This window comes from Halichoerus grypus, chromosome 1, assembly GCF_964656455.1.
Source record: "Halichoerus grypus chromosome 1, mHalGry1.hap1.1, whole genome shotgun sequence".
Lineage (NCBI taxonomy): Eukaryota > Metazoa > Chordata > Mammalia > Carnivora > Phocidae > Halichoerus > Halichoerus grypus.
The window spans coordinates 184,859,627-184,886,528 of NC_135712.1; the positions used below are offsets into that span (position 1 = coordinate 184,859,627).

The 26,902-nt window shown below is 43.6% G+C and overlaps 1 pseudogene across 1 annotated transcript in view; it reads right to left on the reverse strand.

Moving 5' to 3' along the window:
• Positions 1–24,414: 24,414 nt before the first annotated feature.
• The window catches only part of LOC144382402 (actin, cytoplasmic 2-like), a 228,868-nt pseudogene continuing 226,380 nt past the window's right edge, over positions 24,415–26,902 (reverse strand). Inside the window, exon 4 of the transcript XR_013449282.1 lies at positions 24,415–26,210. The product of XR_013449282.1 is annotated as an actin, cytoplasmic 2-like (transcript). The remainder of the gene's footprint in view (positions 26,211–26,902) is intronic.

The following is a 26,902-nucleotide window of genomic DNA, read 5'->3' on the forward strand; positions in this document are numbered from 1 at the left end:
CCCAACATTCACCAGCTGTCATTGAATTTTTGTTGCCTCATTTTCTTCATTTGCAAAAAAGGTATTTAAATCACCACATCCCATTAACTGGGTTGTTTTATCACTTAAATGAGATGAAACACATAAATGCCCATGAGTTATGCTTTCAAAACATAAAAATGTGTTAACAAATACTAGTTGTCATTGTTATATATGAACATTCAATATATGTATGTACAGCACGTGCCAAGGACAGAATCTTTGCTTTGGGGTTGGCTTGGGGTCAAAGTGTGGACAGAGGCTGTGAAACTCTGGGCTTCCCAGAAAGAAAGAACTCTAACATCCTTCTTCTCTTCCTCATGATCTCCAGAGTATATCCCATAGTGCTCCTAGCTTTCAAAGCACTCACATATCAGTCATTTCACACACATTCCTCATTGTCTTGGTAGCTTGGTTATTGAGTGATCGAAGTCACTCAAGCGGCCTACCTCTTTTGCTTGGATGCCTCCACATGGATGTCACTTGGCATGACTGTATCGCTAGCCTCATGAGGCTGGAGGGAGACAGAGTACATTGCAGGCTGGGTAGACCTGCATTCCGTGAGTAAGTCCCCTTACACTGTCGAGCTCCTCATCTCCTTGGGAGAGAGAGACTTGGGGGAGATCATTTATGAGAGCCACACTTGCTCTGTCAAAAACAAGACCCCATCAAGTTTATGAAAGCACCCTAGAAAGATGCTGAGCTCTGGCCTGCAGTGCCTGGGGTGCCACTGGTTCTCCTTGGAAGAGCAGCCCTCCTGGGGAGCTTTGAGAAACCGTAAGTTTTCTGATATTCACAAATGGGATAGCTCTTCGGGAACTGCTGCTTTATGTCTGTCTGCTCCAACTACTAAAGAAATAGATTTCAAACCACATAGAAAAAAAGAAAGAGGACTAGGTGAGAGATGTGACTTGGGAGAGCACCCCACAGCCAACCATGCTACCCGCGCCACCAGGGGAGCACCCAGCCTCAGAGCAGCCCCGTCGTTGTGGGGCATGATGCAGGGTGACTTTCTCAAGGGAGGGATGGGCTCAGTGCTGTGCCTCCCTGCTCACCCCACCCCCCCCCGCCCCCGCACTCCACACTCTTCATCAGCATCGTGGTCGTCAAAAGAGCACGGGCTTTGTAGTTGGAAGAGCTAAGTGGAAATCCTAGCCCCATCACTTGTGAACTAAATGATTTTGGACAATATTTTATATCCTTTCTGAGTCTCAGTTTTCTCAGCCGAAAAACAGAGATGACATCATGATCATAGGGTCATTGTGAGGATTTGATGAAACATTGTGGATAAAGCATTTAGCACACCATCTTAGACGTAGCAGGTGCGAATCACTAGTACTTTGTTCATCCATCCATCCACTCATTTTGGGGAGGGGGCAAAACGAACATAGTATAGTTTAGAACTTTTTAAAGTTTTCCTTATTTCCTCAAATGTGGTTTTGTCACTGAGGCTTGTCTTGATCACCCTATCTAAAATAACAAACCTATATCACAGACACTCTCCCCCGCCCTCCACACATACCTCTAACCCACTTCCCATCATTTTGCACTGCCCTAGTTTTCCCATAGCACCATCACTTTCTAACAGATCACATAATTTATTGCATGTTTAGATTCATTATTTATGGTTTGTCTCCTCCAGACAGAACTCAAGTCCCACAAGGACTTTGGCCTTCATCTGTTATATATTCTTTGCATCTAGAAAACAACATGGCCCATAGTACTGTTCAGTAAATATTTGGCGAATGAATTAAGGTCTTGGGGCCATCAGTTAGGCCCGCTTCCAGTGCTGGTCTTGGCTCATCCTGGTGATTGTAGTCTTTAGCAAATTACTCTCAGCCTTGGTTTTCTCCTCTGTAAAGTACTGACAGTGATGATTTCAACCCCTCAGAGTCAGGAGAATGAAATAATATTCTGTCTATAAAGTACTTGGCATAACATCTGGAGTGCAGAAACTTCTAACTAAATGAAAGCTATTAAAATGAAAATTTGAAAAGCTCTTGGTTTCCATACTAGTGTAGACAGAGAGACAAGGGATCACCCAGAGTCATTCTCAGAAACACCCGCCCCTAGTCTTCTTCTGAACTCCCTTTCCCAATGCAGCCAACAATGTGAATTTCACCTCTTCCTTATACCCTTCCAGTCACCAGCTTCTCCCCATCACAGCATGAAGACCAGTGGGGAAATCTGGAAATCATCAAAAGTATTTGGACCTACCATGTGTATGGTGCTGGAATCAGCATAACGTTGCCACACAAATCTGTCATGAGCAAACAATAGAGTTCTCATGGGTCTATCTTGTGTTGGAAGCCAAAACCATGGTTACTGCCCTCAAGGAGTTTATGATCCAAAGCACTCTCAAGAGAGGACCAAGATGCTCCTTGCGAAGAGTCACTATCGTCTGCAAATGTGTGTGCATGCATGGATTGCATAGTGGAGGCTGGGAGTGTGCAAGAACCAGTTGGGTTTCCAGCTCATTCTAATAGGCAAACATAGCCTAACACTTTTTCCTAGATTCCCTCCCCCAGTATGAAAACCTTAAGGCAGATTGACATCATGGATTAAAAATGAGGCTGTCAGTTCAGGGGACTGAGTTCAAGTCTCAGCTCCATTGTGTGCCTTTGGGCAAGACACATTTGTTGCATGTTCCATTTACTGTGGGTATGTGCCAGGTGCTTCATAGATATCAGTCATTTGTTCAGCTTTTTATTTGTTCAGCCAAAGTTTGTTGAATGCTAGCCTTACACCAGGCACTGCGGACACAGCAGTGAACAAGACAGCTCAACTCCTTAGCTCATCCCTTGTGGTGAAGACAGAGAGCAAGTAATACATTACACATATATTTAATCATTATTAAGTATTTATTCCTTCATTCAAAAACCATGTATTAAGGTTCATACCATTTGATCAATGAACTGTGGTCAGTGTTACAAAGGAGAAGTTTAGGGTGTTCCCTGAGAAGGCATTTCCTGGGAAGGTGGGTGAATGGTTTCCTCTGAAAGCTCATTCGTGGCTTTCTACGAGAAATGACTTTTGACCCACAAAACTGAAGAATGAGAATTAGCTATATAGCCCCATTTTGCAGATGAAGAAACTGAGGCTCAAAGAGGTCATGTAACTTGTCCAAGGAACCACAGTTAATATTTGATGGACCTGGCTAGTTCTTGAACTGGGATACATGTCAAAATTGCCACCTGGGGCTTTTTCAAAATTTATGTGCTGGGGTTCCACCAAGAGATTCTGATTCAGTTGGTCTAGGAGGAGCACGGGGAGGTGAAAGCAAGTTTAAAAGAGCTTCCAAGTATTTTGGATGCACAACTCTAATAATACCACCATCTAGTATTTCTGCAGCTTGACCCCAGAACTTCGTGATGGCATGCCATCACAGAAGCAAGTGTGACTGGGTGTCAGGGCTGAACCGTATCACTAATTCCCTGCACGATCTGAGGGAAGTCTGGTCCTCTCTCTTCATGGGGCTCTGACTGCGTCAGTACTCCAAGCCCTCATTGTACATTAGAGCCACCTGGAAAGCTTTAAAAATCTTGCCTGTACCTCACGTCCAAACAACAGCACCAGAATCTGGGGGGGAAAGGACCCAGGCATAGGTATTTACCAGAAGTTTCTGTGTGATTTAGCACTAGGTGATCTCAAAGGTCCCTTCTGATTTGGAAATCCTCCCTGTCTATGAAATCCTTCATCCCCTCCCTTCTGACAACTGAGGGAGACATTATGGAAGGCACACTTGAGAAGGCGGGGTTGGGGGGGATGATGCATTGCCAAGACCTGCTGCTCCACTCTGGCAGTGTCTTTGTGAAAATAGTAACTTTTTTTTTTTTTCTGACTGATTTATGTGACAGTTGGAAAGCAGCCCCCAGAACAGGCTGTTCCTCCCCTCAGTACTATTAACATAAATATGTGCACGGGGCCTTTAGCTCCTGCTTCTCCCTGTGTAAACGAGGCTTAAGGGGCCATGAAAGCCAGAGGCTGAAGAGAAACTGGAGAAAAGGAAGTGTCGTTAGAGGCACAAGAATGAAAAGGGGAAAAGGACAGGACGTTGCTAAGAGACAATGTCAAGCTGGGCCATGGGATTAGCAGCCAGTATCAAAGCAAGTACTTCTTAATGGTATGTCTTCCAGTAGGGCCTTTTCCAAGTGCTGGTGGAGGCTGAGATTAGCAAAGCAATTCCATTCCAAATCACGCGTAAAAGGCCCCTTTCCTTCTTGGTAGGGCCAAAGTATTAGGAGGAAGCTAAGTGATTTAAATACACATATCTTCTAGCTTGAGGTGGAGTGAAACTGGATTCTTTACTGTGGAACTTTGCAGTCTTTAACATGTTAATAAGCACTGAGAACCACTGAGAGATAGACCTAGCTTGCAGCATGTTGAAATTATTTGCAACTTTTTACTTAGAGGGGGACTTGTGCTCTCCAAGACATGTTTGAGAAACCCGGGTATAAAAACCAGCTACTATAATATCTAATATTCCTGGACTAAGAGCGTTCCATGAATTATGTCTTTTAATCTAAGCAACAATGCTATGAGTTAGGTACCTTTCTTTCCTTCTTTGTGCTGGTGGAGAAATTAAGGCATTGAGATGTTGCGTACTTGCCCAAGATGACACAGCCAGAGGGGAAAGGGAAGGAAGTTGGGCTCTGGAGTTATAATGATCTGGATTCAAATCCTGGTTCTGCCGTTTGCTGGAAGGACACATTTAAGTTAATAAACCTTTCTGAATCTCAGTTTCCTTATGTGCAAATTGGACAGAATAAACTATGCCTTGGAGAGTTGTTGAGATTAGAGATGATATATATAAAGTGCATGGTAGACACCCCATAAATGACTATAGGTATCATCATCATCATCTTATATTTAATGTTGGAAAAGGGAGTTTAGAAGTGGTGCCTGGGAAAGAATATGCATTTTGGTCAAATGACATGAAATAGAGAGTAGGACCGGGCATGTGACAGGGTAGGTCAATGATAAAGCTCTCCTAAGAAATGGAAAATCCTCTTGCTATTCTTCAGGCTGAACTTGCTCATTCTTAATCACCAGGAGGCAACAAAGCAGCCTCCTTCAAAGTTTATAAAGGGGGAGGTGGCAGACTTGGAGGCCTCATGCAATGGAAACTGGCAGTTCCCATCTGGCTGGGCATCAGAATCCTCGTGGAGCTTCTTGAATCAGATTCCTAATCCCTGGGTCTGGAGATTCTGAATCCACGGGTCTGTGGTGGCCCCTGGGAATATGTATCTTATGGACCTTCCATCTGATTCTGATTATCAGTCTGCTTTTAAAACCACTAGACTCCATGAAAGCTTGGGAAATCTTGCGATGAGTTACCCAGCAAGGACTCAGAGGAGCCTGGTGTAATTATTTTTGGAATCCAGAGAGTTTGTGGCCTTTTCTTGCATAAGTACCCAATAGCTTTCAAACATCTTGGCATTTGAGGAACAAATTTTCCCCATGCTTTGTGGTCGGTACAGTGGCCTGGGTAGGCCATCTGTGTGGTGATAACAGCCTGAGCTGGAGCACCAGGTGGGCCTGGGTTCAAATCCCAGGGCTGGGGAAGGACAAGACACAATACTAGAAAGCCACCAACAATAGGTCATGATATTCTTAATAGTTAATGTCTATGCCATCATTCAGGACACAAGGGAGAAGCCAGACTGGAGAAATTAAATCCTGGATTACATTTTAGCAATTGTTTTTATGATAACAGGGAATAAAAACACAAATAAAAACATTTCAGTATTTTTGTGTATTGATGTTTTTCTTTTCTTGAATAACATGCACGTGAGTAGCATATTGATGTCTGGCTTTAAGTTCATTTTGGTTTTTCTATCAAGTAGAACTAAAACTTACCGTAAGATGTATTTTTCTTAAAGTGATGATTTTGAGGCTCTTAAGTACTTATACCAGCATGTTTTCTTAGGGGGATAAAAGGCTAACCTTGGGTACTATTAACTGCTTCCTGTCTTAACATACTCACTAATATGTTTCATACTTGGAAATGAAATTATTTGTTAAAATATCACTATAGAGCACCTGGGTGGCTCAGTTGCTTAAATGTCCAACGCTTGATTTCAACTTAGGTCATGACCTCAGCGTCATGAGATCGAGCCCTGGATCAGGCTCTGCTTGGAATCTGCTTGAGATCTTCTCCCTCTGCCCCTTCCCCTGCTCATGTGCACGCTCTCTCTCTCTCTCTAATGAATCATTGAACACTACATCAAAACCTAATGATGTACTATATGCTGGCTAAATGAACATAATAATAAAAAATTAATTAATTAAAAATTAAAAAATAAAATATCACTATAATAAAATATGTACTAAAAAAAGTAAACTCCAGTGCAGCCTCTTTCTAGCTGTGTAATCAGAGGCAGTATTCTTAAAATTCCTGAGGCTGTTTCTTCATCTCTAGTGATAAAGATAGTGCCCATTATAATGGGTTGCCAGGAACATTAATTAAGAGGACTCATATCAAATACTGGCGAAAGGTTGGCTTATAGCAAAGGCTTAGTTAACAGTAGCTGTCACTGTCATTATCATGTCCCAATTCAGCTTACTTCTTATCTGTATGGTGGTGGACAAGTAACTGTGCCTCCCTGAGCCTCATTTTCCTCATTCATGAAACAGGAATAATTATGTCTACTCACAGTATTGTAAACAATAATGGAGGGACTGCTGCTTGAGAAACCCCTTGCAGCCTGCTGGACATGTTGTAAATATGGAATGAATGCTAACTGATGTCATTTGCAAGATGGATGGGTGTTCTTTGTATTTGGATCTCTTATGTCATTCATTCCTTCAAAAACACATGTCAGGGGGAGCCTGGGTGGCTGTCAGTTAAGCCTCTGACACTTGATTTCAGCTCAGGTCATGATCTCAGGATCATGGGATTGAGCCCAAAGTCGGGCTCCGTGCTCAAGCAGGAAGTCTGCTTGAGATTCTTTCTCTCCCTCTCCCTCTCCCTCTGCCCCTCCCCTGCCCACGTGCTCTCTCACTCACTCTCTCTCAAATGAAAAAAAAAAAGGCAAAAACAAAAACACATGTCAGGAACCCCCAACATAACACTTGATATAAATGTTTCTTCATGTATTTTGCTGGTATGAAAAAGGTACGATATCACCTTTTTCTGTTCTGAAAGAAGGCATCCTGGGGTGGGGGAGAGTATAAGAGGCAGGTGCTAGGAAGCAAATCCTGTACCTAGCAAGTCCATAGCCCCCTGCCTGTGGGGTGCTGTCAGGGCAAACTGAAAGTCCGCTACCATCTTCCATGAGTACAGTCTTTTCTCTGTGGCTGTTGTCTGTCACCAGGCACTGTGTTGGGTCCTACGGATGGGCTCATAAACTAATAGGCATAGTCTCTGCCCTCATGGAGGTTCTAGAATAAAAGGAATTCCTTCTTTTATTGAGGTGCAAAGGCTTGAAGTGAGGGAGTATATTTGGCGTAGGCTGAGAGGGGAGAACATGGCATGTTTATAGGGCTAAAAGGAGGTAAGTATGGCTGAAACATAAAAGGAGAAAGGGGATGTAGAGAGAAATGAGATTGGGAGGGGTAAATCTGGGTCCAACACTCACGGCCTCCAAAGCCATGATAAGGACATGTTAAGGATGTTGGAGACCCACTGACAGGTTTTAAGCAGAAGGTGACATGATCAGATTTGGGTTTTAGAACAACTACTCTGGCTTCCCCCTGGGGGAAAAAGTGTGTATGTGGAGAGGCATGGGGGAGGGATACTTAAGTTTTCTTATATCTGATGCCACGATAGTTGCTCCATCCTCTTGAGGTGAACCCCAGGGCAGTGGAAGAGGTAGGAGAGCGGGAGAATATAATGTCAAACATGGCCATCATTTACTGGACATTTAGATATATCAGGTATAGTACTAAACAGAAATGTTGTGCATGATTTTTGTGATAGGCAGATTTCTAAGATGGCCACCAATGGTTCCCACTTCCTGTGCAGGTCCCTCCCCAAGAGCAGGGGCTAGATCTATTGACTTCTTTCTAACAACCAGAATACAGCATGAGTAATGAGATGGCACTTCCATGACTGGCTTACAAAAGACTGTGGTTTCTGTCTTGCTGTCGCTCTCTTGCTTGCCCTGATGAAGCTCCCCACGGAGAGACTCACCTAGCAAGGAACTGAGGGCTGCCTCCAGTGGTTGACCAATGACGAGTGAAGCTCTCTATCCACCCACCCATGGGCACTGCCACCTGCCAGCATCCACTGAGTGAGTTTGGAAGCAGACTGTACCCTTGGGGAGGACTGGCACCGTGATATTGGCCTGTGAGGGACCCCAAAAGAGAAGACCCTGTTAAGCTGTGCCTGGCTTCCTGACCCTCAGAAACTGTGAGATAAGCAGTGTGCATGGTTTTAAGCCACTCGGTTTTGGGCTCATTTGTTATACAGCAACATAGAACTATGACACTGTTATCTGATCTCACAGTAATGAGGAGGGGGAGTAACAAGAGTGTCAGAGTGTCAGGGAGAGCAAAGATCACCAAGGATGATAAGAAAAAAGGAAGCACTGACCCTGACCAGGAAGCAGTGTGTCAGTGAGGGTGGCATGAGCTGGAGGAGGCATCAAGGCCTCTGTGGGTATATGTATAGATCCTCTATGATGCAACCAAATTTAAACTCCAGTTACTGCTGCAGGTGGGAAGTATGATCTTTTGAGGATGAATAATGCAATCTGTTTTTGCTTTCTACTTCTCATTTGAATTTTGGTCTCAAACTTATGATGCTGTGCTTCTAAAAACGCTCCTAAAGGCATCTATTAATGAATTCAACATCTGGCTTTGTAGTGCTGATCCAAATTCTTTCTTCCCTTTCTCTGGATTCTGTTCCCAGTGATGCATTCCCTATGCCCCTAAAGTGCATCTTTTCTACGCATTATCTGTTGTCTTTGGAGCTGACTTGGGAACAAAATGAGCAATCTACACATGGTGACCTGGGTGTGTGAAGTCAGAGACTGAGTAGAATCAAGTTCAAGTTCTTCCCTTGCTTGAGTTTCTTACTGAGGAAAGACTCATAGATTGCCACATGACATGCCTGGTACTTCCCCTCTCTCTAGCTCAAACAATTTCCCTTGAGCACAGAACAGGGGAAATATCCAAGAGTTTGGACTTACAACTTAATTGCTGTGTGGCTTTGAGGAAATGACTTAACCTTTATGAGCCTCAGTTTTCTCTATTGCAGAATGTGGGCAGCAAGACCTCTCTCGGGGCTGTTTTGAGGAGGATGAAAGGAGTTGATGCATACTAGGTGCTGAGCAAGGGCTTGGCACAAACCCTTTTCTGAAGCCCTTGTTGATGTGAGAAGCAGCTCACCTTCTCAAGCTTTCCTACCTGGATGGCAAACCCTAAACCACTCTAGAGGCTGCCAGGCCAGCTGCCTCAGACATGTCATAAACAGCCTGGGGAGCAATTTGCTTTCAAAGAGAAACAGGCAGAGGGAATAAAAACAAGACAGCCAGCAGTGGGCCCAGCCCTGAGCCAGGACAATTTGGCACTTGGCAGCAGCGAGGCAAGAGGTACACCGCCCAGAGAGAGTGTCTCTGCAGGACCTCACAAGCTCAGGGCTGTCCTGAAACTCCACGCTCCAGGGAAGATTGTTGGGGTTGCCCTGTGGCACTTGTACCAGCTTATTCTAAACCCAGCATTGCCTGAAATTACCTTGCTCTGGTTTTTTTCATGCCACCACCACAGCCCGCAGCTCTTTCTGTCAATAGAGTTTGCTTTCTCTCTTTAATTCTCTCTCTGGTGGGGGTGGTGTGTCAGCCCCCCAGCAGCTGTGGCCAGCCCTGCATCCCACCACAACTTAGGAAACAACTAGGTGCTGGCTGTGGGCACAGGGCTTACACTATGGGAGTCTTCTCTATGATACCTGTTTCTGTGTTTTCTTTCTGGAAGACAGTTTTGGGGCTCCTGGAACACAGATCCTGGCCTCCTACCTTGATGGTGATGTGGCTGGCTGTGTTTCACTGTTGACCTCTCAGGTCACCGATCACCTTCTTGGAGAGGCCCACACTGATAAGTCTCTCTAAGCAGACTCCATTCCCTGAAGAGTTACTTGCCTTCTCCATCACCTGTTCATTGTCGTCTAGCACTTTCTGACATTATTCTGTTTACCTATATTTGTGTCAGTAAGTTGTCCGTGTTCCCCACCAGAACACAGCTCAGTGTGGCAGGAACTTCATCCAGCCTCCTTACCTCACATCTTTATACATCCTGTGATGAAGGGATGATTATCATTCTCCCCATCTTACAGACGAGGAAAGTGAGGCTCAAATAAACCAGATAGGTTTCTGAATGTCATAGAACTAGTCAGTGGTGGAACAAGAATTAAAACCAGGGAATTGTCTTGTATAGTAGTCACAAGCCATGTGTGGTTATTGAGCACTTGAACTGTGGCTAGTTCAAACTGAAATGTACTATAAGTGTAAAATACATACTGGATGTTGAAGACTTAGTACAAAAAAAAAAGAATATTAAAATATTAGATTAATTTGTATTGATTATATGATGAATTATAACTTATTGATATATTAGGTTAAATAAAATAGAATATTATGATTAATTTCACCTGTTTCTTTTTAAAATGTGGCCACTAGAAGATTTAAAATTATATATGTGGCTCAAGTTGTATTTCCACTGGACTGCATTGGTCTGTTCTTTTAATCACTTCACATAGTAACACCTGAAATGTTAGTAGCCCTGACATAAAGTCACTATTTGTGCCAATAATAACAATAAAATTCAGACAGTTATCCAATTTAGAAATCCCTCTTCTGCTCTCTACAATTCATGTGTTTTAAAAAATTGCCCTTCAATTTACCCACATACATTAGGTGCCTATTCTGTGCACACCACTGGGCAAGGTGCCTCTTGATGCTGTTAGAACTATTAGAACCTGCATTCATCAGGAAGTTACAGACACCCAACCTGAATTACTAAAGGAGTAAAAGAGGGTGATTCGTTGGCAGAATTGTGGGTGGCTCACATATCTGAAAGAAGAGCTGCATGAACAATGACAGAGACGGGACTCAAAATGATTGGCTCCATTTCCTCTCTCAGTTTCCTCCCGTGGCCAGGGGCAGATTTGATGGGATCTTCCAGACTCACTTCTTCCCAGTTTCATCATCACCCGAGTCAAAGGGGTGCCTCCACTTCAATCCCAAATAGGACTCTTACTGGCTTAGGTTGATCAGATGTGGATTTCTCTGGCCAATCCCACAGGGGCGGCACGATGATTGGCCCATCCAGGTCACATGCTCATAATTTAAACAGGTGAGTGGGTTAAACTGATTGGCAACCTCTGTTAGAACCAAAAGCTGTGGAAGGAATATTTCCCACTTTAAAGGAGATTCTTTTTTGATGAAGGGAGGTGTACTTAGAAGACAAAATGATGAATTCATAGTGTCTTTCTGGATGCCATTGTCTTCTCTATGGGAATGAATTTGAGGAATTATAAACATTTCTGTAAAAGTAAAGATGAAGCTGGTACTGAATATCAAAGATATTAAGGAAATTTAATAGAAAAGTAAAAAGAGAAGTCTTTTGTGGGTGGTATAAAGGAAATATATAAGGAGACTCAAACATGAATGTCCTTTAAGAGTGCCTACCTTTGTCCATTATGACTATCTGTGTTCAAGAAGGCAACCTTGAATGCAGAGATACTGGAGCAATGAATGTACTTGACTTATCACTCTTGGAATACAGCTGCTCATTTGTTGAGTACTAACAGTGCAGAAAGTAGAATTAAAAACAGTTCTGGTCTGCTAGACAAACAATCTCATCTAGGTAATATTTTCTGTTGAGCAATGTGCTCCTGAAAAATCCCTTTAGAGAAACTAAATACTCTCCCACTTATCGTCAAAATGTCTCCTTTTTTCTTAAAAAAGAGACTCGGTTCCTCCACACACAAAAATATGCTCCGTCTTCACTTAGGGCTCAGCACCCCCCTTTTCTGCTTTTTGTTATAAAGCTGCCAGCTTATTGTCACCTCACCACCACCTCCAATATCCCAGAGCATACCCTTCCTTTGCCACTTACTCATGAGAGTCACGTTTGGACACATTTCATTAAAATGAAGAAAATTGGGCTTCAGGATCTGAAACATAATTAGAGTTGAATATGCAGATACTGAAGAGATCTTGGATTAAGTTATAGGGCCACCTATCCATGCCCAGAGAACCCACTGAATATTATGAAATACATACATATTTGTATCTCTGTAAGCTTCATAGGGATATAGTTTTAAAAGTATGTATTCATATTCGTTGTTCATTATTTTTGGAAAGATGTAGTAGGAGTTTAGTCTTGGTTTTTTGTTTTTTTTTTTCCCTGACTACTCAGTTTCCCAAAGACAAAGAGGTGAAATTCTAACTTTTCAGCACAGATGCAGGGGTCTTGCCTAAACTATAGCAGCAGAAAGAGCTGTTCTTTGCTATGCATGCCTGAAGCATTATGAAAATAAGAGTCAGGTTTCTTGGCTGGGAAGACCTCGTTTGGGGGAAAAGAGCTGGGGAGAGACGTTGTCTTAGGAGGTAACTCAGGCCTGTTGTACATTGTACATAATCATCATATTCTTAAGAAACATATGAGCTTATGTTTCCACTACCTCACCTTCATTGTGCCTCATGGAGGCCAAAGATAGGTGGGCAGAAGACACAGCCTTTATAGAAACACATGTAAAGAAATTTCCTTTAGAGGTGTGGTTTCGTCAGATAAAACTTGGGAGTTTTGTCTGTACCAGTCCTCATTACACAGTCTTTCTAATTTGGGGCAAATTGATGTTTTACACAAATCATTAGAAATTAGTTCTCTAATGTATGTTGCCTCTTTGGAATGAAGATCAGTAGAGACATTTTTATAAAGGTGGGGAATGGGGGATGGGGGACATGTTTTCCTTCCTGGAAGCTTTCATGTTTAATTAAATCTGTAAATTAAACATTTTTACCCTTCTCATTTTAAATCCCAGCCAACTAGTGTCTGTCTTGTCTTTCTGGCACAAGAAGCGAAGCTACATGTCTAGCTTTGCAGGTAATGGTGACTCATTGTTGTAACTGAATGGGAGGGGAGACAACACACACAAAAAAGCTCTCCTTCTTACTGCCGAACACAGAATGTCATTTCTGGAACAGTCAGTAATTTCTAGTTAAATACTGCCAGTTTTATCTTAAAGGGACCATTACATGGTTATGCTTTTGTTCATTTATGATTTTTATATCTGAGGTTCTTTCAGAGCCCAGAAAAGGAATGGCACTGGTCATCCATACAAAAAGCTGCATACCCCTTTGTAATGATTTGCCTGTGTAAAATGATGGCGATGACATCAGTGGCCATGAGATTTAAATACCCACTTCACATTATTTCTTGAACTGTTCATGTTTAATTTCAGGCATTGGAAGGAACCAGAGCTTTTAGCAATTAAATGCCCAGTTCTATTTTCTTTTCTAATTCAGGCATTTTTTTTTTTTTTCTATTCTGTGAGATAGAAGTTTTCTTCTCCTAAGATGTGCCCCACAACTTTGCCTTAATATTTTGGGTATCTGGAAAACAGCTTGCATGTCTTTATCTGGAACTGAAAGAAGAAATAATTTGGTATTAAATGATGAAGACTTTTCTCCCAGTAATCAAGCACTGAGTCAAGTGAATCCCAGTTACCAGTAACTTCCTGGGTGTAGGCCAGGCAGTTCAGGATTCACAGTCCCCTAGCATGTTCCCAACTCATGGATTTGTACATACTGTTCCCTCTACTGACAACTCCCTCCTCATTCCCACTTCTCTGGATCTCTCCTACTCATCATTTCTGAGTTTACTAGCACTTTCTCGATACTGCCTGACTATTTTTTGTCTCCAGGGCATCCTATGTTTTTCTTGTGGAAAATTATAATTCATTAATCAGGCAAGTATTTGTAGTCTTCCTTGGAACAAGCACTGTTAGATAGGGGTAGCTACAGGACCTAGCTAGCACTGGGTCTGACACATATTTTGTTGAAGGAGCCAGTCATTCACTCATGTCCATTTTATTCTAGGGCAGAGGGTCTCAAGCTTAGAAATAACTAAGAAATGGGTCCAAACTAGAGCCCAGATACACTTCAGAGGTCAAATTGTCCATACTCTGCCTTACAGTCTGACCTCGTGATTATTCAAAACTTCCAACCCTTAACCCAGGCTTTGATAACCTCTGCCGAGAGTATCATCTCTGTTCGATACTGCCTCCAGTGGGTTCTAAAAACTGTCAGTATGTATTGGTGCCTATGGAAGCCACTCTTAAAAGTAGCCCCCCCAATCCTCTCTTCCTTTTATTTCTCCCTTTCATATTTGCCTCCCATATTGAATCAGGACTGGTCTAAGCTGACTTCTAAGGCTAGGAGTGTATGACTTTGAGGCTAGGTCATAAAAGGCATTGCAGCTCCTGTCTTAGTCTCTTGGATAACTTGCTTTGGCCAAATCCAGCCACAGTGCTAGAGGACACACAAGCAGCCCTGTGAAAAGGCATGTGTGAAAAGGAACCGGGGCCTCTGCCAGCACCATCTCGTAGCTGTGTGGACGAGCCACCTGGGAAGTGGATCTTCCAGCCCTGGAGCTACTTAAGAACACTCAGCTTATGGTTTCATTGGCCCAGATAGAAGCTGCAGTACAATGGAGGTGTTTTCAGTTGCTTCATACCTTGTCAAGGCCTTCTCCAAAAGATAGGAAGGCAAGAAAGTTATTTTCACTCATAAAATACTGGTTGAAAAAAACCATACTTGGAATGCATTGCAACTAAGAGTCTCATGCTCTACCGACTGAGCTAGCCGGGCGCTGGTAATGCATTGCAACTAGAGTAATACAATAAAAATTTTATTCCCTCTCTATCCAATTAAAATCAGCTTCTTGGATTAATTGCCAGTTCCCAAAACCTCAACCCAATCAGCAGGCCTCTCTTTATATTTTCACAATTATTTTCTGATGTTCAGAGTGCTTCAATCAAAGGCGGCCATACAAATCCTTCTTCACTTGGCAAATAGGCTCTAAAATTTTTCTTTGAGATATATTGCCATTTTTCCAAGCTTTATCCACCTATTGTGCAGTCTAGACATGGCCACTGGCAGAGGAATAAACTTTACCTTCATGGAAGACGATACAAAGAACCTGATTTCATTAAAAATGGTGGAAGGTGGGTCATATCTACTCTCGGCACGAAAACTACAAGGTTTTGTGTGTTGCGGCCTCACACCTTGCCCGTTTTGCTCCATTTTGCATCACTAAGCACTTTCATCCTTGTCATTTTCACTCTTACCAAGTGGTTGTCCTTTCTTGTCATTAAGGCTGACCGCAGCAGGGAACATCTGTTTCTTCTTTAAGGATGTTGGGGCCACCCTGGTCTCTTTTAGAACTCACATTAAATTCCAAGCTTCAGGGTCAGAAGTCATTTGATTTGAATTTTTAAATAGTTGTATCTTTATTTTCTTATAGAAATAATACATGCTCCTAGTACAGATAAATGCCAAAAGTTACAGAAATATATAAAGCAGAAAAAAAAAAATCATTGTGTCCCCATGGTTAACAGGGTTTGGTCCATATCTTTCAAAGCTTTATTTTTTCTCCTTTTGTGAGTAAGTATATATGTGTAAAGAAATGTTTTCTATAAATGGGATAATTTAATAAATAGTATTATATAACCTCTAAAAATCTGAATATTGTAGACATATTTAGATTATAGAGATAATTCCGTGTGCTGAATTATTTCGGTGCCAGTCTCTGTGCTAAGCACTCTATACAAATTATCTCACACAATTCTCAGAACGGCACCACGGGACAAGTGCTATTAATGTTCTCATTTCCAGATGGGGAAATTGAGTCCTAGAGATTATAGGTGACTTGTCTGAGGCTACACAGCTAGCAGGAGGTGAGTCTGGATTCAGTCTTCAGAGCTGGGCTTTAGAGTCTAAGCTCTTAGCTACTCTCCATGTCAGTGTTTACAAATCCTCTCACTCTTCATAATGGTGCATGGTACCAATTCCCTTCCACCTTGTTGCCTCTCTGTGCTGGATGTCTGCTCTAGACCCTCACTTGTTTCTCTTTCCCCTCATGTGTGCCCCCTGCAATATATCACACCCTTGGACCACCTTTCTAAGTTTTTACATCCCTGCTTTATTTGTGGACTCTGAACAGCCTTTCCCGGCTCTCAAGGTATATTTGACCCTGATAAACTTGTTCTCTGTTGGTTTTGACAATGATGGAGGTGAGGAAGATGGGGCCTAAATATAATTTGGGGGTCCTCATCGTGAGACCTACGAGTTCTATTATTTTAGCAATAGGCATATTTAAAGGATAATGTTCCCTTTTTCTCCCTCCCACTCTCATTTTGATTCTGCTCATTCCTAACTGGGTTCACGGTCTCTTCCTGAACTTTCACTAACAATGCCTTGGGTGTGTCCACGCAGCTCTTAAATCCTTCCCCCAAGAAAGGGAAAGAAGAAAAGCATCATTATATGTGGGCTGGGGGTGGGGGGATAGTGGGGGGAACTGGGGGCACAAAGGAGTGAACCAGCTGGGCTTGGTTTCCAGACAGGGAAGCCAGAGGAATGGCCTGTTGCTCTCTTAAATCTGTGCCGTGTCACAATGTGAGGGCACTCTCAGCTTCCAACCAGTCATTAGCCTGTGAGAGCATGCTGTCTGAGAATGAAACCTAACTCCTCAGAGAGGAGGCGGGATGTTGAGCCTCCTGATCGGCTGGAGTAGAGTGCAGTTTTCCTCCTGTGGAAAGCAACAGACCATCACAGCAGCATCAAGACTTTGGAAATGGTGGCTTCACAACTGGCTTGGTGGCAGAGAGCCCCGGGCTCTTCTCATGGTATCCTCTCTCTCTCTTTATAAGTAGCAGTTGGACTGCAGCCTCTGAACCATCACATCTCCGATGAATTCCATTTCTGGGACTTACCAAACAGTCTCCTTAAAGTAGCATTCATCATGCAGCCTGCAGAGTTGACTATTTTTTCACTGCAGCCATTACGATGGAGGTGTTCATCAGGAGGAGGTATTGCAGGGGTAGCTAGTAGGTAATGACATTGAATGTCTGCTGCTATTGACCAGTAGTGGCTGCCCAGAATAATGTTTATAGAAGGATTCTGGGCTCCTTTCCGGGCTCAAAGGGAAAGAACACCATGATTGACTAGTCATGTCTGCAGTGGGCATCAGACCAATCATGGTAGCACGTGTGTCATGCATCTGTCAGAAGAATAGGTTGTGGAGTAATATAAGATTGGGGTGCAGGCTCAGCTCTGTCACTTTTTAGCCAGAAGCTAAACCTTGACAATTTGCAGAGCCTCAGTGTTCCCATATATGCAATGAGGATTTTACCTCTTGGTTTTTGAGGGGATAGTGAAGTTCTTATCAAGGTATCTGGAACACTAAAACTTCTCAATAAATGGAAACTATCCAGACATATCACTGAGAGTTGTGGCACCATGGCAAGGAAAAAGGAGTAACTAGGGGCAAGAAAAAAGTATGTGAGATGATCCTGTTGCACCATTTAAATCCCTATCAATGACTTAATAGTGATTTTGAAGAGGTTTTTCTCTCTGCCTTTTCTTTTGGGGCTGACTGGTTTTATAGAGATGACTGTGCTTTGAGTTTTCAGATATGTCCTGCCATTAAAGGAAATTGGGGCTAGAATCCAGACTCCAATTTTCTTCATTTTAAAACCTGATATGTAATAACATGGCTCTCATATCCTAGAGACCACAATGTGATGTTCTAGTTAGCTTTTTTTTTTTTTTTTTTTTTTAGAGAGAGAGCAAACACATGCAGGAACTGGGCAGGGGGAGGGACAGAGGGAGAGGGAGAAGGAGAGAATCTTAAGCAGGTTCCACGCTCAGCATGGACCCTGACATGGGGCTTGATCCCACGACCCTGAGATCATGACCTGAGTCAAAACTAAGAGTTGGACGCTTAACTGACTGAGCCACCCAGGTGCCCCTTCTAATTTAGGTTTTTTTTATTTCTGTGCCCTTGGGCAAATTATTTAATGGCTCCAAGATTCAGTTTTCTCATTATTAAATAGGCACAATATTTATAGAATCATCATGAGGCTCCATTTAGACTGTATCTGTGAAAGAGTTACAGAGGCACTATTAATTTGCTTTATTAATATATCATAATTATTTCCTTTATGCATATAGCTTCTGATTTTCGTTGGCTAGAGAAACAATTGAAAACAGATGTCAGAATAAATAACCTGACAATACCAATAATGGTAGAAATTACTATTTTCCGAAGTCCACTCAGTACAAGGAACTAGATTAGCTCCTACCTCCTCTCAGGGTAGGGTTGTCAGATGAAATACAGAATGCCCAGTTAAATTTTAATTTTAATTTCAGGTAAACAGTACTTTCTTAGTATAAGCATATGTTAAATATTGCATGGGACATACTTATAATAAAAATTATTTATCATTTATCTGACAATCTTCACTGGGCATCATTTTTTAAAACTAAACAATAACTCTAATCAAGGTTTGCTGAGAATATTGAGTTAATTATTATAAACTACTTAGAAGAATGGTAGAGCAAAGCTCACATAGTAAGCACTCAATAAATGTTAGCAGTTAGAGAGACAATGCAGAATAAATGTTTCCAGGGCAGGCTCTGGAGCCAGACTTCCTGCACCGTATCCCAGCGGGGCCACTTATTAGCTGGATGGCCTTGGGTAAGATATTTCATCCCTGCGTGCCTCAGTTTGCTCATCCATAAAGGGAGAATGACAGCATTTTCCTCACAGAACTGCAATGAGCGTCCCTTAGTTCATGCCTGTAAAGGTTTTAGAATGGCGCCCAAGGCAGAGAAAGTGGTTAAAAAAATAACAGCTATTATGGATGTTATTATAATTGCTGTACTCGTCTATCAGCCTATTTGAACTTCATACTTGAGTGTGACTGCTTACTGTAAATACATATGTGTACCTGCTATCTAGCAGAAAGGTTTCAGGCAGCTAGGCAGGTGGCAGGTGTTTCTTTATCCCCATTGCATCCAGGATGTATCCAAGACCAAAGAGGTCACTAACTTGCCTAAGGTCACACAGCCAGTACTGAGGTGAAAATCCCTGACTCCCTGACTCTAAAACGGAATCTCTTTTTTTAAAAGATTTTATTTATTTATTTGAGAGAGAGAGAGAATGACAGAGAGAGCATGAGAGGGGGGAGGGTCAGAGGGAGAAGCAAACTCCCCGCCGAGCAGGGAGCCCGATGTGGGACTCGATCCCAGGACTCCAGGATCGTGCCCTGAGCTGAAGGCAGATGCTTAACCAACTGAGCCACCCAGGTGCCCCTAAAACGGAATCTCTTTCTAGTCAAGTGGCTGACATCTGGGATCTACAGAGTGGGAAAGATGGCTAGGAATTATAACAGCACCATCTGTTCGATGCGTGAGCACTCTGTAAATTCTAGAGAACATTATCCGAATATTAATAATAGTGTTACAGGTTTGTGTTTATAAAAGAAATCTTAATCATCTAAAGCATACTATCTCTTGTGTTTTTCACAGCCTCTGAGATGGGCAGAGCAGGTATGATTGCTACTCTGGGCAGAGCAGGGCAGTCAGAACCCGGGAAGGTGATATGACTTGCTCAGAATCACCCAGCAGAATAAGAAATAGTGGGTATGACCATGATCCACAGTTTCGAAGCCCATGTTTGTTTTCTGACCTGTGGCACTTCCCTCATTATAAACACATTCCTCCATTAGAGCTTCCAACGTGGTCTGCTTTGGTTTTTATTAAATTAAGTGTGGCGTCCACATCCAAAGACAACTCGAGTGTTCTGTCTTATAAAAATTCCCCCTGCGTTGGATTTTTCTTTCCAGTTTATCTTTAAGATAATGAAAACAAATAATTCACAAATCCAGAGGAGAGATTAGCAAAACAAACTTTGCTGTTATTTTTGAGCTATAAGCAGAGCAAGCAAGCACCATAATTACTAGCAAATGTTCTGTAGCCTGCATTATCAGATCATACTAATTAGAAAGCAACGGCTACTTCACCTCAGATTTTCTTTAGGAATCGCAGGTATAATTCTGACCATGTCATTACAGCATTTTCAATTTTCAGTTATGCTCCAAGTGGTTGTTTGGCAGTCCAATGCACTCTGTGCATCTTTTTTTGGATCCCTGAAACTCGGGTCCATGTTGCTTGTCCCTAGACCACCATTAATATACAGTGTGTTCACCCTTGAATTTCCCTCCACTTAAAAAAAAAAGGCAGCAAGATGTTTATGGAAAATGCTGGGTTTGGAGGCTTTAAAAGGAAAGTGCTTTGAAAGACCAGGCAGGAGTCCAAGCTGACCTAAGGCCAAAGTCTCTATCAAAGCTGATGGTCTCCAGCCCGGCACTATAGAACTGAGTGTGGAAGGAACTGCCAACCCATGGATATCATGGGATAGCCCCTTGCCCTCTGAAATATCTTCCAGGGGGCAGAAGGGTGACAGGGGAGGGGCTGGGGGACAGCACAAATTCTTCTGTCCTCTCTCAAAAAGACTTAGATGCTAACCAGAGGCACTAAATTTTGTAACAGGATCAGGAAGGAAGAAAAGTATTAAAATTTGTAGATTAAGATCCTCTCTCATTAAACAAAACAAAACAAAACAAAACAAAAAACAACTATGCAGAGAGCTTGAAAGAGAAAGAAAGACTGGAAGGAAGTATACACACATGCAAATGTGGTTATTTCTGGATGGTTGGTCAAAATTATTTCATTTTCAAGTAACAGAATCTCAGCCGAAACTAGTTGAAGTGAAAAAATCTATGGAAGAAACATATTGGCTCATACAACTTTTTGGCCAAAAAATAGGTGTTGGATCCAGGTCCTCACACTGTCATTGGAGAGCTTGCATTTCCCACCTTTCTTTCTCTTCTTCCAGAAAGCTGGAATCTGCTTTCTTCTCTATTCTTCACCATCAGAATCTTCAAACATATTAATCCTATGTCTTACAGGTCGCAGAAGAAAAGAGTGTGTTTTAGTAGCTCTAGCAGAAGTCCCAGGGGAGAGTCTGCCCAGTCCACTGGCCCACGCCGGCAGCAAGGTCAGTCCCCTCAAATCATGTGTCCTCTACTCTGTGGTTTTCACCTGCTATTTGTTAGACTATTTTTTCCTAAATAGTTTTTAATGAACCTGTATTATTTTATGATAGGATTTAAGTTTTAAAATTTATTTCAAAATGTGCTGTGATGTAGAAGAAAGGAATCTAAGATTCTAAGCATTCAGGAGACCTTGCACTTCTAATATCCCTAGCTGCCTTCCAAGTAAACGGAACTGGTATATAGCCATTTTGTCCACGAGAGCCTGCTACCCTGGCCACAGTTCGGGAACCCTAGCCTAATGGTAGAAGTAGCATCATTCTGTCTCTGTGTGTTAACTAATTTAATCCTCACAAAATCCATTTAAGGTAGGTACTATTAATATCCACCTGTCACAGATGAGGAAATCAAGGCACAAAGAGGTGAAGCAACCTGCCCAAGGTTAAGTGTAAGAGTTGATCTTTCCACCCAACAGACTTGTCTGGCTAGGGGTCTGTTAAAAACAAGAACTTGAGAGAAGGGCCCAGATGCAGAGAGAACAGCAGAAGCACAAGGTGAAGGTAGTGAGGGTGGGAGAGAGAACCCTCTTATGAGAAGATATCTCAGTACCTAACCCTCAGAGTTGCTGTCACTTTGCGGAACAGGGGACATTGTTCCAGCTCTTCATGAGTTGTTTTCCTGTCCTTCTCACTTCCCCGCATCTCTTGAAAATAGTGCTCTGTTGCCTGACACACTGTTGCCTTTTCCTCAGCTAAAAAAGCCTGACTCACGAGTGTGACAAGGGAACCATAAAATCCTATGTGTACCTAGTTAGCCCAGTTAACTGCCATCAAGCCAAAGAAAGGCAGTGAGCTTATTAATTTCTCTTCCCCTTACTCTCCTGAAGTTCTCTGTTTGAATGTCCCTTTTGACGCTGATTTCATTCTTCCTGGAATGACCAGGAGTAGTCAGTGTTTCTTTCTATTACAGGATAACCCCTTGAGGGCAGGGCCCGTGCTCTATTCACTTCTGTAGGAGCGCCCTGCTCCGTCCGCATACATCCGCTGCCCAGTAACTGGCTGTGAAATAAAATCAAGGTTTGTCCAGGCTCCTGCAGGATGACAGGGCCCCCTGTTGTGATGTCTCTGTCCCCAAGGGCCAAGAGCTGGCCTCTTCTTTCCCCTCATCTCCTGACTCTGGCTTTGCCAGAGAGTGAAGAACCAGCCTTCTTCTTGTCTTACAAGGCTAAGTGCATTCCTGAGACAGATTCTCTAATATCATCCTCAAGGGACAACCTCAGGGAGCCTTGTGGCTGTGCCACTGGGGATCCTTCCTATAGAATCAGTGAATGGCAGTCCAGAAGGGGACCACCCTGGGGTATGCCTCAAGGGGCTGGGTTGAAGCCATCAGTGAAATCAGATGGTGTAGACCAAGAAGAATTCCTTCCAGCAAGAAGTGGGTCCTAGCAACACTGTGCCCTGTTTCTGTACATTATTGCTTTCTGGGACTGGGACATAAGACCTTTGAAGAGTAGGTCAGCATTCAGCTTTTAGGGGCTGGTTTTAATCTGTGAAGCCATTTGAGACCTTGGTGGGATATGCTGAAGAATGAGATGAGACCATTAGGATGCTGCCTAGAGACAGAATTTGATGAATTTCCTTAGGTTTCTCAGAAATCTAGAACATGGGAGCATCATTTGGTTTTCAGCAAATGTTCTCTGATGCTTTGGTTTTTTTTTTTCCCCTTAAGAACAATGAAATGGTTGGAAAAATAGACCAAATTTCCACCCAGCGTGCTCCAGCTATAGCCTTCCTTGTTAACCTTACTGTTAGCACTCTACCTTTCATTCAGGGTACTCCAGGCCCCTGTCCTTAAATACTCCAATCATATTCCCATCTCAGGACCTTTGAACTTACTGTTCTGTCCTCCTGAAATCCCCTTCTTTCTCCCCCTATGGAAGCAAGGAGGTGTCAGGTCATATTTTACCTCCTCAAAGATGCTATTTTGGATCACTCAGCCTTAGGTAATTCTCCGCCAGCTACTCTTTCTCCCATTATCCTTTTAAATGACTTCATAACCTTTACTACCATCTATGAACATTTTCTCTTTTGGTTTGCTGGTATTGTATTGTCTGACTTTGCTAGAATGTAAGACATTCCATAGAAGTGGGGTCCTCAGAGCTCTATGTCTTTGTCTGTACCTCCATATGACGATCTCTAACTTGTTGCGGATGTAGCCTGCCATCACCATACACAGGACACTGTTAGTATGGCATCCCCTGTGCCCTTGGCTGTGGGAAAGAGAACTTTTCTCTTTCACAGACAGCCTGAGTTAGAACCTGATTCTAACTTTGGATCCTTAGATGGCTTTTTGATGTAGCATCCCATAAGTTCTGATCTCCCAAGGCTCTTTCTGCTGAGCCTTGAGATTTATATGTTTGGTATTTGGTGGCATTTACAGGAATTCCCTTTGGGGTTTTACAAACTATAGCATAGCATTGGCTCCGTGGTTCAGCTAAAGGATTGCTTCTGGGAACTCACTGAACTGCTTGAATGCCAAATTTTGGAATTTTGTTTTCCAAATTTTGGTCCTCAAGTACTACTTCCACCAGGTATGAATGGGTGCCCTGTGTGAAAAAGGAAAAGGTAAAGAGGGACACGGGGGCAGCAGACATGCTCCCACCCATCTCCCCTTGGCACTCAGTTCCTGTGCATGACAACCAGTGGTCTGTTGTGAGCACCTGCCAGTCCTTGCCTGCCATCATTCTCTAGATACCATGCAAAGCAGGCCCAAAGTACAAGGGAGCTAGTGGCCCCCAAAGCAGCCCTCAGTGTCTGACTGATGAGAGCTGGTGAATAAAATCTAGCTTCCTTACTCCTGAGACAGGTCACCTCTTTGGTGGGTGTCTCCTCCCATGGGTCCCCAGCAAGGCTGAGTTCCAGTTGCCTCCAAAGGTAAATTTGCTTATTTATGCCCCATGGACTGGCCTCCTTCCCTTTCCAATCTCACTTCCTTTCCCTGCTTCCGATGCTTTTTATAAATTCACCTCCCAAATAAACCTTCTTTCACTTAAATCCTTATCTCAGAGTCTGCTTCTGGTGCAGTCTAATCCAAGACAGCATGCTATGACTAAACATGGCCAAATAAACTTAGGAACTGAGCAAAATGAAATAGATATTTTTTTACTCCCTGCCGGACCGCCCAGCCTCACTAATGTGCTCATTTGCATTGTGAAGTTTCAAGACAAGTTTTGATGCAGCATTTCCTTTATTTGGCCATGGGAACTGAGGCAGTGGTGCCCCTTACAGGAGAAAGCGAGCCTTAGGACAACACCCTCTAGGACCACTTACCCCACTCTTCCACCTGACTCACCAGGGTGGGAGAAGCTAGGTGGCCAAGACCAAATTTTTGTTTGGGGACAGTTCCATGGGCTTAAAGCTTCATGTTACTGGAAAAGCCGTGTAAATGCACTCCCTCCACAGCCATCCATTTAACTCTCTTGGCAAAAATGGTGTGTACAGATTCAAGCTTCTGTTCTAAAAGGGACAGAGAATGGAATGGCTTTCAAAACCCACTCCTTCTCAAGGTCAATCACCCAAAGTCCTACAATTTAACTTAGCAGTTTCATGCACCTTTTGTACTTCCCTTTTGTCATGCCGAAAGCCACAAGTTTAGAAATGAGCTAATCGGAACTAACCATGTCACAGGCTAAAGAATTGAGAATGACATGTCATTAATGAGTCACTTATTCACATTGTTGGGTGAAATACAGATGTGAGGGCACCTTGGAGCCTCAGTCTAGCAAGGGAGATGGATAATGAACTCATAGTTACAAAAAGAACTAATCCCTAGAAGTTTTCTCAATGAAAATGTGCACATGAAGATAATGCATAATGAAGAGAGTGTATAATGGAGTACCAGGATCCTTTGTGGTACACGATGGAGGGGCCTGACTTGTCATACTCCTGCTTGCTGATCCACATCTGCTGGAAGGTGGACAGCGAGGCCAGGATGGAGCCCCCGATCCACACCGAGTACTTGCGTTCAGGAGGAGCAATGATCTTGATCTTCATTGTACTGGGCACCAGAGCTGTGATCTCCTTCTGCAACCTGTTGGAGATGCCGGGGTATGTGGTGGTCCTGCCAGACAGCACCGTGTTGGCGTAGAGGTCCTTCTGGATGTCCGTGTCACACTTCATGATAGAGTTGAAGGTGGTCTCGTGGATGCCACAGGACTCTATACCCAGGAAAGAAGGCTGGAAGAGAGCCTCCGGGCAGTGGAACCGCTCGTTGCCAATGGTGATCACCTGCCGGTCGGGCAGCACATAGCTCTTCTCCAGGGACGAGGAGGACGCAGCCATGGCCATCTCCTGCTTGAAGTCCAGGGCGACGTAGCACAGCTTCTCCTTGATGTCACGCACAATTTCCCGCTCGGCGGTGGTGGTGAAGCTGTAGCCACGCTCCGTGAGGATCTTTGTGAGGTAGTCTGTCAGGTCCTGGCCAGCCAGGTCCAGACGCAGGATGGCGTGGGGCAGGGCGTACCCCTCGTAGATAGGCAGTGTGGGTGACCCCGTCCCCAGAGTCCATGACAATACCAGTGGTGCGGCCAGAGGCGTACAGGGACAGCACAGCCTGGATGGCCACGTACATGGCTGGGGTGTTGAAGGTCTTGAACATGATCTGGGTCATCTTCTCGTGGTTGGCCTTGGGATTCAGGGGGGGCCTCGGTCAGCAGCATGGCGTGCTCCTCGGGGGCCACGCTCAGCTCGTTGTAGAAGGTGTGGTGCCAGATCTTCTCCATGTCGTCCCAGTTGGTGACAATGCTGTGCTCGATGGGCTACTTGAGGGTCAGGATGCCCCGCTTGCTCTGGGCCTCGTCGCCCACATAGGAGTCCTTCTAGCCCATGCCCACCATCACACCCTGGTGTCGGGGTCGCCCGACGATGGACGGGAACACGGCTCAGGGGGCGTCATCCCCAGCAAAGCCCACCTTGCACATGCCGGAGCCATTGTCGATGAGGAGTGCGGTATCTCCTCTTCCATTGCGGTGGGTGGAGGTGGCGGCAGTGGACGCGAAGGACAAGCTGCGGGAGAACGCGGAGCGCGGGCCAGCTGCCGCGAGTGAGCTATAATGGAGTACCGGGAAGGCTTCCTGGAGCAAGCAGCATTTAGGGGGAAACATAAAGGGTGAAGAGGAGGGATCAGTGTTAGAGTTGGTGCTAAGGCTGGGAATGAGAAGTAACCCAGTGTTAGGGAAACTAACCAGGCAGGTGGGGTGGGAGTTGTAAGGGAGCCAGGTCTCCAACAGCCAGAGGAGGAGGGTGGGAACTCAGTCTGGTAGAGTGGACACGGGCCAGTTCAAGTTCTTATTGATTCACCTTGAGAGCTGAAGCAGGAAACATTCCTTAGCCTCTATATCCTCATCTGCAAAGTAGGAATACTAATAGCACCAGCCATATGGGTTCTAGGAGCAAGTGAAATTAACACATGCAAGACCCTTCACAAAGTGCCTGTTAACATAGCATGTGGTCGATCAATGTTATGACCTTAGTTATTTATGTATTATTCATGCTAATTTGGTTGGTTAGTGAGAGAACCAGGGTTCGAACCCAGGTTTTTCTTACTAGACCCTTCTCTGTTAACTTCCTTGATAGATTTCCTGGTTTGATTTTATATAGCATTTCTCAAAGAGGATTCTGCGGATTACTAGGTGACATTGCATGTCAAGTTTTTGAAAATATTTAGGAATTATGGATATAGGAAAATGATTAAAAGATTTTTTTTATTTTAAAGATTTTATTTATTTATTTGTCAGAGAGAGAGAGAGAGAGCACAAGCAGGGGG